A 13,209-nucleotide genomic window follows, 5' to 3' on the forward strand; every position below is an offset into this window, starting at 1 on the left:
GCTGTGGAGCCGGGCCATTCATTGCCTGTGGACTGGTGGTTGATGCAGGAGGCTTGGGAGACTGAGGCTGTTGCCGCTGGCTGTCATTGTTAGTCGAATGGACACCACTATCGCTGCCGCGCAGACTCCAACCTTCTCCATTTGGGTGTTGGCGGCGGCTGCTCCCTGCAGCCTGTCCAGGCTCTCTAGTGTCAGTGGGTTGGCGGCTGACGAGGGGGCGTCTGCCCCTGCTTTTGCTTGCTGGGGGCCATGTGGGTGTTGTTGTTGTGGCTGCTGCCCTCCGCTGTTGGCCCGGGCTTGGCACTGTCCATCGTTGCTGCATGGAGGTGCAGCTGCGTGTGCCGCTGCTGGAGTGCGGCCTGCCATCACAGCCATTACAGCACTACAACAAATCTGCCTCCACTGAGTAGGAACTACCTCCATCGAGTAGGAACTTGTTACTTGTGACCATTCGCTACCTCAACGAAACTGAAGGCTGTTTTCAACTTTTGGCATACCGCAGTGAGTTTCCCCACTCAGCACTATCGGATTGAACCTGTTTTATTGCACTTTTTCGGACTGAACCTGCTTTATTGCACCTTATTGGACTGACCCTCACTCTACCTCATTTGATATATCATAAGACTCTTCTGACAACTTAAAATCGTCCTGTTGACCAACCCTGGACTAAGCACTTTCATCAATGTTATAATCTATTGTCTAACATCTTATTATGAACTGCTATGAATTGGGGTTGGTTTATAAATTTTGGGCTTTAGTTGAGGGTTAGGGAGGGCTATTTATGAGCGCAGGGAGGGACGGTCTATTATTAGACCAGTGCTTATTATTACAATTTACGTCAACCACAGAAGAACAGTCACTTTGGATAGACTATGTCAATGCACTTGTGCACTTTACCAATTAATGAACTGAATAAGGCTGTGGTAAGATCAATACTTCTTGGCATCTTAATTGTAAATTTATTATTGCCTTTTAACCTCCAGCTGAGTTCCCTTTCCCCCAGTGATTGTACTACAGAAACTGATGAATTAGATCTCACCCCACCTTTAGCACTTTGTACTTTAAGAACTTCAAGGCAAGAAGGGAGGGAGTTACAGAGCTTTCACACAATATCTTGGCAACTCCTAAGATGGGGGAGTGGGGGAAGGAAAGAGGTACCTTTAAAGGAGGTTGGAGTATGACACAGCAAAAACAGGATTCTTGCCCATATTTAAAAGCTAGCGCCATCTCTATGATGGACCATGAAGAGGGGGATGGTCTTCCATCAGCCCCCCCCCCCCATAGAAGTGGTTCAGGGGAGAGGGAAATACAGGAAAGGGAGGCCTAAATTAATTTGGCCTAGGGAAAGGAAGAGAGTTCTTATAGATCTAAAACGGCCTCCTGACATGGTCAACTTGGGTACCCAGGCTGGCGGTCCCTCCGGATTAAAGGTGGTGCTGTTTAATGCCAGGTCTGTAAATGGAAAAACAGCAATTATCCAGGACGTTATCCTGGATGAGCGGGCAGACCTGGAGTCCATAACGGAGACCTGGCTGGTTGGGGGGGGGGGGGTTAATCTCGCCCACCTCTGTCCACCAGGTTATACCATGCAGCACCAACCAATATCTGGAGGGCGGGGAGGCGATATCGCAGTAGTCTATAAGGATTCCATCCCCCTGATCTGGTGCCCCATTCCGCAGACAACCTTGTTTGAATGTGCCCACCTGAGGGTAGGTGACCGGGACATATTAGGGATTCTGTTAGTGTACCGACCACCCTGCTGCACTACAGTCTCCCTGCCTGAGCTAGAGAGGATGGTCTCGAGCCTGGCGCTGGAATCCCAACGGCTCATTGTTCTGGGGGACTTCAATGTCCATGCTGAGACCATCCTTACTGGACTTCATGGCCACCATGGCAACCATGGGGCTGTCCCAATTACTATCTGGTCCCACACACAGAGCGCAGCACACACTTGACTTGGTTTTCTGCTAGGGATGGGAAGAAGTTGGTGGTGTGGAGGAGCTGATCACTGCTCCGTTGCCATGGAACAAGCATCACTTGATCAGGTTTAGGCTTACTGTGGCCCCTAACCTCTGCAGGGGTGGAGGACCTATTAAAATGGTCCGCCCCAGGAGGCTTATGGATCCAGATGGCTCTTGGGGAGTTTCCCGCCACCTTGGTAGGTGATCCTGTTGATGCTCTGGTGTCTCTTTGGAATGGGGAGATGATTAGGGCAATAGACATGATCACTCTGGAATGTCCCCTCTCGAATAGCTGAGCTAAACCAGCTCCTTGGTTTAACAAGGAGCTGGCAGCAATGAAGTGAAAGAATAGGGAACTAGAGCATGTGTGGCAGTCAGAACGTAGCAAGTCAGACCAAACATGGCTGTTTTCCTTTTTAAGGGCATATGCCATGGCAATAGATGCTGCAAAGAATTCCTTCTTTGCAGCTAATATTGCATCCGCAAAGAACTGTCCGGCGGAGCTGTTTTGAGTTGTTAGAGGTTTGTTAAATCCATCTCTCAAGACGGGATCCCTGACAACTCAGCAGCCCGCTGCAAAGCATTTGCTCGATTCTTTGCAGACAAAGTCACTCTGATCCACTCTGGTTTTGACACCATATTAACAGCAGCTTCCGAGGATGTAACACGAGCATCTGCTTGTCCCATTTTGATGGATTCTTTTCAATTGGTTCAGCCCGAGGATGTGGACAAGGTGCTTAGAGAGGTATCCTAGACTCCTGCCCATCCTGGCTGGTGAAGGAAGCTAGAGGGGGTTTGGCGGAGTGGATGAAGGTGGTGGTGAATGCCTCCCTTCGGGAAGGCAAATTTCCAGTAAGCCTTAAAATAGCTGTGATCAAACCACTGTTGAAGAAGCCATCACTGGACCCCACTCAATTGGACAACTATCGGTCTATTTCCAATCTCCTCTTCTTGGGCAAGGTCATGGAACATGTGGTGGCTGCGCAACTCCAGGCATTCTTGGTAGACTCTGATTTTCTAGATCCGGTGCAGTCTGGCTTTAGGCTGGGACATGGTACCGAGATAGCCTTGGTTGGCTTAGTAGAAGATCTATGCTGGGAGCTGGACAGGGGGAGTGTGGCACTGTGGATCTTAATTCAGACCATGTTGAGTCATAGTGCTTATTCATTAAACGCTTGCGTGCATAACCATGTCTTTAAGTTTTTCCTGAAGCCCAAAAGAGTTGGGGCCTGCCGAATCTGCTGGATATCTTAGTGGCCTTTGATAACGTAGACCACAGTATCCTTATGGGATGCCTCGTGGGAATGGGGCTCGGAAGTACTGTTCTGCTGTGTCTCTGGTCCTTCCTGGAGGGTCATTACCAGATGGTGTCATAGGGGGACACCTGCTTGGCCCCACAACCATTGTTTTGTGGAGTCCTGCAGGGTTCGGTTCTGTCCCCCATGTTGTTTAACATATACATGATGAGAGATCATCTGGAGTTTCGGGGTACGGTGTCATCTGTATGCAGATGATGTCCAACTCTGTCACTCCTTCCCACCTGTCACTAAGGATGCTGTCCATGTCCTGAACTGGTGCTTGGCTGCTGTGTTGGACTAGATGAGGGTGAACAAATTGAAATTGAATCCAGACAAGACAGAGGTCCTCCTGGTCAGTTGTAAGGCCGAACAGGGCATAGGGTAACAGCCTGTGTTGGACAGGGTCACACTCCCCCTGAAGACACAGGTTTACAGCTTGGTTGTTCTCCTGGATTCATCACTGAGCCTAGAACCCTACATCTTGGCAGTGGCCAGGGGAGCATTCGCACAATGAAGACTTGTGTGCCAGCTGCATCTGTACCTTGGGAAGACTGACTTGTCCATGGTGGTCCGCACTCTGGTTACATCCCGTTTGGATTACTGCAACGCGCTCTATGTGGGGTTGCCTCTGAGGACGGCCCGGAAGCTCCAATTAGTACAATTGGCGGCAGCCAGATTGATAACTGGGGCGGCATATAGGGAGTGCACTACTCCTCTTTTTATGCCAGCTCTCCTGGCTGCCAATATGCTACTGAGCCCAATTCAAAGTGCTGGTTTTGACCTATAAAGCCCTACATGGTTCTGGTCCAACTTACCTGTCAAACATATCTCCCCTATGAGCTTAGTGATTTTAAGATCGTCTGGGAAGGCCCTGCTCTCAGTCCCACCTGCCTCGCAAGCGTGGCTGGTGGGGACGAGGGACAGGGCCTCCTTAGTGGTGGTTCCTCGGCTGTGGAACACTCTCCCTAGCAACATTCGGCAGGCCCCAACTCTTTTGGGCTTCAGGAAAAACTTAAAGACATGGTTATGCACGCAAGCGTTTAATGAATAGCACTATGACTCAACATGGTCTGAATTAAGATCCACGTGCAAGGTTCCTGGATGAATGGATCTAAGTATTCCATATGTTTTAAGTTTTGTATACTGTTTTAAGTAATATGTAACTGTTTTAAATGTGTTAGGGTTGATTTTATTGAATTTGTTATTGGCATTGAATTTTTGCCAGTTTTTGTAAGACGCCTTGAGTCCCCTCGGGTGAGAAAGGCGGGGTAGAAATGCTGCAAATAAATAAATAAATAAATAATAGTAAAGGGGACATTTAAAAGCTGTTTCCATAAACCATTCCATATTTCATAGGCCATATATTCATTCATTTCACCATACGTTTGGGAACATAGGAAGGTTTTCATTCGTTTCCTGATGTCTTTTGGGAGATATCATTCTGATGTCTTTTGGGAAAGAGTTCCAGAGGCGGGGGCAATTGCAAAGAAGGCCCTCTCTCTTATCCCCACTAGCCGGGTTTGTGACTCGCCAGAGTCAGTGGGTTTCCATGGCCAAGTGGGGGTTTGAACCCTGGTCTCCAGAGTCATAGTCTCCCTTCTCATATTGCCACTCCTTTTGCGTCAATTATACTGTAAGCTGAAGGGCAAAGAACTGTTTTGTTGTTCTTTTATAGAAAAATGCTATGTATATTGATGACACTTTAGAATAATAGAAACATAGCATTGGAAGAGACCACAAAGGCCATGCAGTCCAATCTCCTGCCATGCAAGAACATCCAGTTAAAGCACTCCTGACAAATAGCCATCCAGTCTCCAGTATCCAATACATTCTACAGCTGCACCACTGACAAACAGCTCTTACCATCAGAAAGTTCTTCCTAAAGTTTAGGGTGGAATCTCTTTTTCTGCAGTTTGAATCAATTCCTCCATGTCTTAGTTCCTGGAACAGCAGCAAATAAGCTCCCCCCTCAATATGACATTCTTTTACATATTTAAAGATGGCTATCATATCCCCTCACAGCCTTCCTTTTTCCAAGTTAAACATACCCAGCTCTCTCAATAAGAGAACACATTTTGGAAGTATTGGCAGTGGGGGAATTGTGAAGAGATCATTGACATATCTCTGTGTATTTGTATATTTTACTACATGGCAGGGGTTGGATTAGATGGCCCATGTGATTTCTTCTAAATCTAAATCTATAAATGATTCTACAATTTCTAAATATATGTAATTTGAAGGTGGAAAATCCATCCTTGTCTGGGGAGAGTGGAATATGAATGGCAAGAGAAGAATCAATCTATTTAAACTTTTCTTTGCTACCAACAAAAGTTTATTCCTTTCCTATCCACACCACTCTACCTCCACCTCTACCTGAATTCCCAACAACAACTGCATTTAAATAGGGAAGCAACAATAAGTGACATGAAAAGATGTGAGATAAGTCAACACATAACTAGATCCTCAGAGCTGTTTCGGGTTGTTGGGGAGGTCCTCCACCCTCCTCAGGCTGGGGGGGCACCTGACATCCCGGCAACTCGGTGTAGCGAGTTTGCTCACCATTTTGCAGACAAAGTCGCTCAGATTCGTTCCGACTTAGATGCTGGCCTTGTTGCAATGCCAGGTGAGGTAACCGAGGCTTCTGTCTGTTCGATCTTGTGGGATTCGTTTCAGCTCGTGCAGCCTGATGATGTGGACAAGATTCTTGGAGCGGTGAGGGCGACCACCTGTGCCCTTGATCCTTGCCCATCTTGGCTTTTAAAACAGGCCAGTGGTGGGTTGCTTGATTGGTTTGTGAGAATAATTAATGCCTCTTTGGAGCAGGGTAGATTTCCATCTAATCTAAAACAAGCGGTGGTGAGACCTATCTTAAAGAAGGCCTCCCTAGATTCGACCAACTTGCATAACTACAGACCAATCTCCAACCTTCCATTTTTGGGCAAGGTCTTGGAGTGGGTGGTTGCCTCTCAGCTCCAGGGATTCTTGGATGATACGGATTCTCTGGACCAATCGCAGTCTGGCTTCAGGCCTGGTTTCAGTACCGAGACGGCTTTGGTCGCCTTGGTGGATGACCTCCGCAGGGAGCTGGACAGGGGGAGTGTGACCCTGCTGGTTCTCTTGGATATCTCAGCGGCTTTCGATACCATCGACCATGGTATCCTTCTGGGACGTCTCTCTGGGATGGGCCTTGGGGGTACTGTTTTGCAGTGGCTTCAGTCCTTCCTAGAGGGGCGTTCCCAGATGGTGAAGCTGGGGGACACCTGCTCGGACCCCTGGCCATTGTCCTGTGGGGTCCCACAAGGTTCTATTCTGTCCCCCATGCTTTTCAATATCTACATGAAACCGCTGGGCGAGGTCATCCGGGGTTTTGGAGTTCGGTGCCATCTCTACGCGGATGACACCCAACTCTACTACTCTTTTCCACCAAAATGCAAGGAAGCCCCTCGGATACTGGATCAGTGTCTGGCCGCTGTGTTAGCCTGGATGAGGGCGAACAAGCTGAGACTTAATCCTAATAAGACAGAGGTCCTCCAGGTCAGTCGAAAGTCCGATTGGGGTATTGGGTGGCAACCTGTGCTTGACGGGGTTGCACTCCCCCTGAAGGCGCAGGTCCGCAGCTTGGGGGTCCTCCTGGATTCGGGGCTGACGCTTGAGGCTCAGGTGTCGGCCGTGGCCGGGAGGGCCTTTGCACAACTAAAACTTGTGCGCCAGCTGCGACCATACCTCGAGAAGTCTAATCTGACTACGGTGGTCCACGCCTTAGTTACCTCTAGACTGGATTATTGCAATGCGCTCTACGTGGGGCTGCCTTTGAAGATGGCCCGGAAATTGCAATTAGTTTAGCGCTCGGCAACCAGGCTTCTAACAGGAGCAAACTACAGGACGCGTTCTACGCCTCTGTTTAAGGAGCTCCATTGGCTGCCGTTTGTTTTCCGGGCCCAATTCAAGGTGCAGGTTATCACCTACAAAGCCCTAAACGGTTTGGGACCCACCTACCTTAGAGACTGCATCTCCCCCTATGAACCTGCACAATCTCTTCGCTCTTCGGGGGAGGCCCTCCTCTCGCTCCCACCACCTTCGCAGTTGCGGCTGGTGGGGACGAGAGAGAGGGCCTTCTCTGCTGTGGCCCCCCGCCTCTGGAACTCACTCCTGAGGGAGATTAGACAGGCCCCCACCCTCCTTGCCTTTCGAAAAAGCCGTAAAACCTGGCTTTTCCAGAGGGCCTTCGACGACTAATTTTTGGGGGTTGATTTGCCTGCCCATTTAATTTAATTAGAGAGTGTTCTGCCATGATTATTGATACCTTGCTGAGTACTTCTGCCACGAAGCTACAGAGGCCCTCTATTTGGGCCTAGAACTGTTTTATCTCCTTGTTTTTAACATGTGATGTATGTATTGATTGTATGACTGCTTTTCATGTTTGATTTTACAATGTGTAATTTGTCTCTGTTTTTATTATTGTTGTGAGCCGCCCCGAGTCCCCTCGGGGAGATGGGGCGGGATATAAGAATAAATTTATTATTATTATTATTATTATTATTATTATTATTATTATTATTATTATTATAATGCCAGCCCAGAGAAGTCCATGGGAAGGGACTGAGAAGGTAGCTCTTAAATGAAGACAAACTTATGTCATTACTTTTTTCTGGTGCCTCTAAAAAAGCTTGAAAATGCCATGTTCATTTGATTCTTTTTATACAGCAAGAATGCACTAGTGGATTAATTATAGGTTCAAGAACTGGGAAGGGTTGAATTGTAATCTTTGCAATCTAGTCATTCAGGAAGCACCGTTTAATTTCTACACGTCTTCATTTCTAACTTTAGATGGAACAAAAACATTGTTTTCCATTTTAGCTTTGCTGTTCTTCATGACTGATTACATTTTTAAATAAGTCAATGCCACACCAGCATTTTAATGTTGTCAATGTTAGGAAAACAGAGCTTGAAAAATTACCTTTTGGGGATGTATATTACATCACAGTGAAACAAACAGGCTGCATGTGGTAAGCGATCCAACACATCTTCTCCTAATTAGCATATGTACAAACTCATTAGCAACTTGGAAGAGGGAAATCAGACAAAATAAATGGAAGGTATATACTTTCTCTGTTGGGATTCTATACAGCATGTAGATCTTCTAAAAGATTAAAAATGGAAATGCATACATTGTGAGTCTTACCTGTGGAGAAACAATATGTAACAAGATTTTTTTAACCTGGTGAATTCTTTGTCTCACTGTAACCATCTGTCAACTGAAAATAAGAGATGCTTATATTTGTTATCGAGTTATTATAACCACAGAACCCCTTTCACATGTGTTCCCCTAATTTTGCGTGATATCACTGAGCCTACATTGACAACCATGTGTCAGGTGTGGATGTCTTCAAGTTTATGAATGCTGACCCATATTTGTTTTTTTCCACATTCTGTAATCCTGCGCATGCTTTCTAATTCAAAGGAAATTAAACTTCTCCAGGCTGCCTGGGGCACCTCGGTGCTCAGGGGAATTGCATTTGGAGGCGGAAACGGGGAAGCACTCAACAGTACTCATGTCTTAGTTCACTTTTGAGCTGGCCCTTTCAACAGACAATCTTGGCTGCTTGAAAGCATTTTAACACTGAGTGGATAGGAGATGTCACTTTTAATTTCCTTGAATCTATTATCTATCCGTAGACATTGGACTAGACTGCTGCATTACAGAGTGAATCAAAGACACACTTATGCTGCTGTGTTCTTGTGTACTGTTAAGGAATGAATGGCTGCTGGAGGAGCACTGCGTGGCACTTAAAATTTTGCAGTAGATCCCGCAGGCAACGTATATGCCAGAAATAGCTAGATGGTATCCCCAAGCTGTTCATATACTCACTGTCTGTATGCCTGTCATTGTTTAAAGCCCACTGTGGACACATTCGTCAACTGTGTACTGTGAGAGATTAAGAGCTGTATAATAAGGCAGGCTTGCCTTGCTCCAAGCATATTTACAAGAAATATCCTTGCTGCTCGTTTTAAAAATTGCAGCTATAGTAGTAGCAGTATCTATGAATTATCTCTCCCCAGATGTGTGAGTTGAGTATGGGCATTATATTTCTGGGTGTACCACTTTTTGCACATGTCAGATAAATAACACAGTTGCAATATGCCACATCTAAAAAAAAGGAAGAACAGGTAAAGGCGAGAGAATGGTGAAGCCTCAAATCTCTCTCTCATAGCCACTGTAGTAATATTTGGATAATAAAAGAAGCAGATAATAATAATAATAATAATAATAATAATAATAATAATAATAATAATAATCTTTATTTGTACCCCACCACCATCTCCCCAACGGGGACTTGGGGCGGCTTACACGGAGCCATGCCCAGAACAATACAATATAAAACAACAAATCATAACGCATTAAACAATACAATAAGAGAAAATATACACTACAGTAAACAAAATCAAAAGAACAGTAGAACAATAAAACCAAGGGCGGGCCACATGAACACTAGGTTAAAACTCGGGGTGAGAAAGTAAGTAGGAGTGAAAACCACAGAGAACAGGGTTATAGAGTGGTGGGGCAATCTGGAGGACAGATATTGAAGGAGAGCAGCAAAAGGGATATATGTAGCAATTACTCTCCAAAAGCACAGCGGAAGAGCCATGTTTTCAGGTCTTTCTTAAAGGCTGCTAGTCTGGGGGCTTGCCTAATCTCACCGGGCAGTGAGTTCCACAATTGGGGAGCCACATCAGAGAAGGCCCTCTCCCTTGTTCCCACAAGGCGGGCCTGAGATATCGGTAATGGCGACAGGAGAGCCTCCCCTGACAATCGAAGGGATTGGGCAGGTTTATGATAGGAGATACGGTCACGAAGGTAGGTGGGTCCCAAACCGTTTAGGGCTTTATAGGTGATGGTCTGCACCTTGAATTGGGACCGGAAAGTAAACGGCAGCCAATGGAGCTCCTTGAACAGGGGAGTGGATCTCTCCCTGTAACTCGCCCCAGTTATTAGTCTGGCAGCCGAACGCTGGACCAATTGTAATTTCCGGGCCGTCTTCAAGGGAAGCCCCATGTAGAGTGCATTACAGTAGTCCAGTCTAGAGGTAACTAAGGCATGGACCACCGTGGTCAAGTCAGACTTCATGAGGTATGGTCGCAGTTGGCGCACAAGTTTTAGTTGTGCGAAAGCCCTCCCGGCCACCGCCGACACCTGCACCTCAAGCGTCAACGCTGAGTCCAGGAGGACCCCCAAACTGCGGACCTGTGATTTCAGGGGGAGTGCAACCCCGTCCAGCACAGGTTGTCACCCGATACCCCGATCAGACGAGTGACTGACCAGGAGGGCCTCTGTCTTGTCAGGATTGATCCTCAGCATGTTCCTCCTTATCCAGTCCGCCACAGTGGCCAGGCACTGGTTCAGCATCCGAGGGGCTTCCTTGGATTCAGATGGGAACGAGTAGTGGATTTGCGTGTCATCTGCGTAGAGATGGCAACACCCTCCAAAACTCCGGATGACATCTCCCAGTGGTTTCATGTAGATGTTGAATAGCATGGGGGATAGGATAGACCCTTGTGGGACCCCACAGGTCAATGGCCAGGGGTCCAAGCAGGTATCCCCCAGCTTCACCATCTGGGAACAACCCTCCAGGAAGGACCGGAGCCACAGCAAAACCGTGCCACCGAGCTCCATCCCAGAGAGCCTCCCCAGAAGGATACCATGGTCGATGGTATCAAAAGCCGCTGAGATGTCCAAGAGAACCAGCAGGGTCACATTCCCCCTGTCCAGCTCCCGGCGGAGGTCATCCACCAAGGCGACCAAAGCCATCTCAGTACTGTGCCCAGGCCTGAAGCCAGACTGCGAGCGGTCCAGAAAATCAGTGTCATCGAGGAACTCCTGGAGCTGCGTGGCAACCACCCGCTCCAGAACCTTGCCCAGGAACAGGAGGTTGGAGATTGGTCATTCCCTTACCTTCATAGCTGCTTGGTTACCTTGCATAAATGGTTCTGTTCTGCTTTTAACAAAGGCCCCTTCCACACAGCTTAATAAAATACAGTAGAGTCTCACTTATCCAACACTCGCTTTTCCAACGTTCTGGATTATCCAACGCATTTTTGTAGTCAAGTTTTCAATACATCGTGATATTTTGGTGCTAAATTTGTAAATACAGTAATTACTACATAGCATTACTGCATATTAAACTACTTTTTTGTCAAATTTATTGTATAACATGATGTTTTGGTGCTTAATTTGTAAAATCATAACCTAATTTGATGTTTAATAGTCTTTTCCTTAATCCCTTCTTATTATCCAACATATTCGCTTATTCAATATTCTGCCGGCCCGTTTATGTTGGATAAGTGAGACTCTACTGTACCACATTATCTGCTTTGGACTGGAATATATGGCAATGTGGACTTGGATAATCTAGTTCAAAGCAGATATTGTGGGGTTTTCTGCCTTGATATGTTGAGTTATATGGCTGTGTGGAAAGACCCAAAGTGGGCAAGGAAATGAGGGGTGGGGGAGTTACCTGCAGTGAAAAGCAATTTTAATTGGAGAGACATGGGTTTGCAGCTGGGAGTTCTTGGATGCAAAATGCAAACTGAGATTTAGTTAGTACCTCCTCCTTAAGTGGTAGCTATGTTGTCAAAAATCAGACTGCAAATGATAAACCTCATTGTCTACAGCCTCTTTGGGATGAATAAGGAGCCTGCATGGACCTCAATGCTAGTTTCAGAAGTATTTTCATTAAATCCCCCATAGACACCAGACATATCTCAGGACTCAGGGAATGACAACACCTTAGTTAACATAAAGCCCCAAAAGACACATGGAACATACACTGGGCTTATGAAAGAGCCTCTGGATCTTTACCTGGTTTTTTTCCTGATATGCTCAGATTTATCCTTGCAAAGGTTTCCTCATCCCTGTCACCAAATTGGACCCCTCCTTGGGGCTTTCATTGAAATAGCCAACATCGTCAGCACCCCTTTGTTTACCAGATTGGCACCCATTATATTAATCAGAGCTGAGATATCAAAACCCATTTCAGCCCATTATCTCCTGCCCCATCACATTCCTTTCCACTCACACCCCTCTCCTGAGTAGATCAATAAATGGACACAAGTCTTCAAAACAATTCTATGACATTTTATTAATTTCCTGACATGACTGGAGCCACCCAGAGATGATAATAGACAAACCTCCAGACCAACCAGGGAGCGGATCCTAGCTGGCCACACATTGGGCTAATCAGGAGCTACTAGCCCTGCAACATGCCTTTGTTTTGAAGAGCTGTCAAAATGCTATAGCTATTTCTGCATGTTTTCATTGGCGTATGTCAGTTCTTTGGAGTGCTGCCTCCACTGACATCCTCTCTGACCATTGAGAATAAAGCCTCCGATTTTGCCTTCAGCTTGTCTGTGTCTTATTTGGTCCTTTGGAAGCTTGGCATTCTGGGCCCTGAACCTGTGGTTTTAGCAGAGCAGAAATCACATAACAACTATGGATATTTTTTACACAGTGACATATGAAGGAGCGGTGCAAAAAGCAGGATTTACTTATTTATTTATATATTTAATATGTCACTTTTCTCCTAAACTGAGACTAAAAGCAGTTTTGTTCTTGTAAGTTTTCAAGTCACTTTGACTTATGGTGACCTTATGAATGAAAGACCTCTAATAAATATGAATGGCCTTAATCTGGTCTTGCAAACTTGGGGCTATGGGTTCATTGATTGAATTAATCTGCCTGGCAGCTTACCAAATGCTAAAAATCAGATTAGCTAAGAAAAACCCCTTCATAACCAGAAAGTTAAAATACATTAAGCAAATATCACATTAAACATTAAAAATAAAATTTAAGTACATTTACGCAATGAAGGGCTCTCTGCCACAAATTAGCTATTAGCAACCTATTTGAATATTTGTTTGTTGGTGAAAGAAGAACAGCAAAGGGGCAGCATGGC

At 46.1% G+C, this 13,209-nt stretch overlaps 1 protein-coding gene across 2 annotated transcripts in view; it reads left to right on the forward strand.

The window, feature by feature from the left end:
* Positions 1-13,209, forward strand: part of adamts2 (ADAM metallopeptidase with thrombospondin type 1 motif 2) — a 416,207-nt gene that overhangs the window by 16,007 nt on the left and 386,991 nt on the right. The gene's annotated exons all lie outside the window — the stretch shown is intronic.

The sequence above is a fragment of the Anolis carolinensis genome, chromosome 2 (genome assembly GCF_035594765.1).
Source record: "Anolis carolinensis isolate JA03-04 chromosome 2, rAnoCar3.1.pri, whole genome shotgun sequence".
NCBI classification, from domain to species: Eukaryota; Metazoa; Chordata; class Lepidosauria; order Squamata; family Dactyloidae; genus Anolis; species Anolis carolinensis.